The sequence below is a fragment of the Herpailurus yagouaroundi genome, unplaced genomic scaffold, assembly GCF_014898765.1.
Source record: "Herpailurus yagouaroundi ecotype Mexico unplaced genomic scaffold, PumYag 141, whole genome shotgun sequence".
NCBI classification, from domain to species: Eukaryota; Metazoa; Chordata; class Mammalia; order Carnivora; family Felidae; genus Herpailurus; species Herpailurus yagouaroundi.
The window spans coordinates 1,043,123-1,045,817 of NW_024412396.1; the positions used below are offsets into that span (position 1 = coordinate 1,043,123).

Sequence of the window (2,695 nt, forward strand, 5' to 3'; positions counted from 1 at the left end):
GGAGGGCTCTCCTGATTCTAAGCTGCAGAGGTTAGCATTAGGACTTAAAAACAACCCCAGAATTAACATTCATAGAAATAGGCCTGAGAGGACAACCAGAAGTCAGCCAGCCTAACTTCCTACTTACATATAGAATTGTGTCTGGTCGAGGCCAGATGAATGTAGACCTAACCTATTTTTCTTGCCTGAGATAGAAAGAATATTTGAGATATAAAGAACTTCCTTACAATAGCCATTGTGAAACTGAAATGGGTTACTGAGAAAGAAAAGGACTCAAGCATTACTTTGCTTAAGGATCTTTAACAGAAGAGAATTGGGCCAGGAGTCAGCCCTGCTTATCAGCAAAGAGAAAAGCCTCTGGAGGTCCAAGCCTTCTTTAATTTTTGACATTTAATGAATGTGATAAGAGTCTATGAAGGGGCAGGTACCTGTTACATGTGAAATCTGGGTTAAGGGAATTTTATGAACAGGAGGTTGACTGGCAAAGTGTCCTCATCCAAGGGTCACTAAACAACCTCCACCACCATCTTTAATATTTGCATTTCTGTAGTTCCAAATTAGAGCATCCATGGTCATCTTCTGGATCCTCCAAATAAACCCCTTTCCTGAGACGAAGAGCCCAGCTAGACTCAGTGAGTAGTGTCAGGAAAGGTGAATTAAAGAGTAGGACCAAGGAGTACAGGCTATTGTGGGTCCAGTCTGACTATTAATAGCCCTGCAACCTTCAGTAAATCACTTAACCTCCCAGTTTACTCATCTGTAAAACAAGAAGGTTGAACTAATTTATACTGATGGTCCCTTCCAGCTTGAAAATTTGTGGTTCTGAGTCACAGGACTCTTCTGGACCCCAGAGGGATGTTGAAATAAATGGTCATCCCTTCAGTACCATGGAGAGTGCAGTGGGCTACCAGAGGAGCCACTTTGGCCACCTCAGTACCATAGAAAGAGCTAGGAAGTGCTAGAAGGGCCACATTTGCCATTTTAGCACCACAGATAAAGCAATGAGAAAAGCTAGAGGATTTTTAAAAATTCCTATCTGGGAACCATGGGGAAGCAGGCCGGGGGAACAGTGATACCAGAGGGATTATTTTGGCCTTTTGGATGTCACTGAAAATAGATAAATGTAATAGAAAATAGATGTAACTAGAAAAATTTTAATTAGCTATAAGGAGTGTCCTGACAGTTACAGTTTGTACATCCTGGAATGAGTTACTGAGGCATCGTATTTGGGTCCATCACATTCTGTTGCTCTCCTGGGGATTCCCGGAACATCCTGGTGTACAGCCAATCTGGTATATTCAGAGGAAGCAGATGGTGGGGGAGGAGGGGGGGGGAGGCTGGGAATACTGCATGGTCATAGCTGACTAACCTATGGGCACATATTCTGATTCTGAGAAGATTCTAGGGCCCCTAAAACTGCCTGTAGGACAGCAAGCAAAATACCTCATGGGAGGCTGACCTCATATATAAGGCAAGTAGAGCAGGAACAGGGCAAAGTCTCCTTCTCCAAAACAAAACAAAAACAAAGACTTGCTTTGCACATAGCATTTTCCAGGTCAGAAAAAAAAGTGATACATAAGAAGGCCCAAATTGAAGGTGAATTCCCAAACAGGGTACCCCAGAGGGTAGCCTCAAATCAACAAAACCCACTTAGACACCTTCCTAGGCCCAGTCAAGACCTCCTGAATCATTTCCGCACCAAAGCAGGTCCCAGGCATGTGATCCCATGAGTTTGTGTTTGTTTGTTTTTCAATAGGAGACAGCACTGACAGGGTCCAAGATCTATGAACTGGCTTAGAACCCAGATCATGCATGTTTTGCCTGTGAGCAATAATTAAGAGTTTTCTATAGTCAAGCCCTAAACACCATCCAAGAGATTTGGCCAGACAGTAGTACTGACCTACTTTCCACTCCCACTGGGAATCAGGGGTTATCTGGACCTTATCTGGGTTCTATAGGGATATAGGGCTAGGGCTAGGGATCATAATTCCTTCTAAAGTAACAGGCCAATTATTTTTATGTGCTAGGAAAGCTGGTGGGGAAGGGGGATGTGAACCATCAAACCTTAACCGAGTTAGGGAAGAATGGAAGGGTTGGTGAGAGGAGTCTTAGAAACAAGGTCAGGTACGAAGAAGCATCTGCGGACTGAAGGACCTAGAAGATTGTCCTTCAAGTCTGTGGTTCAAAAGTTTTTAGAGTCAGAGTGTAAGGGGCAAGGATTCAGGATTTCTGAGGTATAGTTGTAACTAAGCCTCTGTCATTGTTCATTTCTAATACTTGATGTTTTTCCCTCTGTTGAGAACCCTACACCTCCGAAGTCCACTACCAATTATGATTAACACTACACTAGATGACGTTTGAAAGAAAGAGAGCTTCTTAGGGGGTCTAGAGTCAAGATCACTTTTATCACACAACCACATGCCAGTAGCTCACTTTTATCGTCTCCTCTCCATGGCCTTCTGAACCTTACTGCTCAGGGAATTCCTCTAAATTGACCCCACATCACAGCATGCCCATCTTTTACGTTGAGTCCTTGCTAAAGCTTCCTTCCCTCCATCCTCACTGTCCTGATTTGGGGGCATGGCACCTCAGTCATTGACTCCAAATGTGCAGCAGGAGACAAGAGGAAGGTTCACCTGCTGACCTACTGCCACCCCACCACACCTCTGGAATCTTATTCCAGAGGCATGTCCCA

General features: G+C 44.1%; 1 protein-coding gene across 1 annotated transcript in view; it reads right to left on the reverse strand.

The window, feature by feature from the left end:
• Nucleotides 1-2,695, reverse strand: part of ZNF219 (zinc finger protein 219) — a 14,091-nt gene that overhangs the window by 4,733 nt on the left and 6,663 nt on the right. The window lies entirely within an intron of this gene.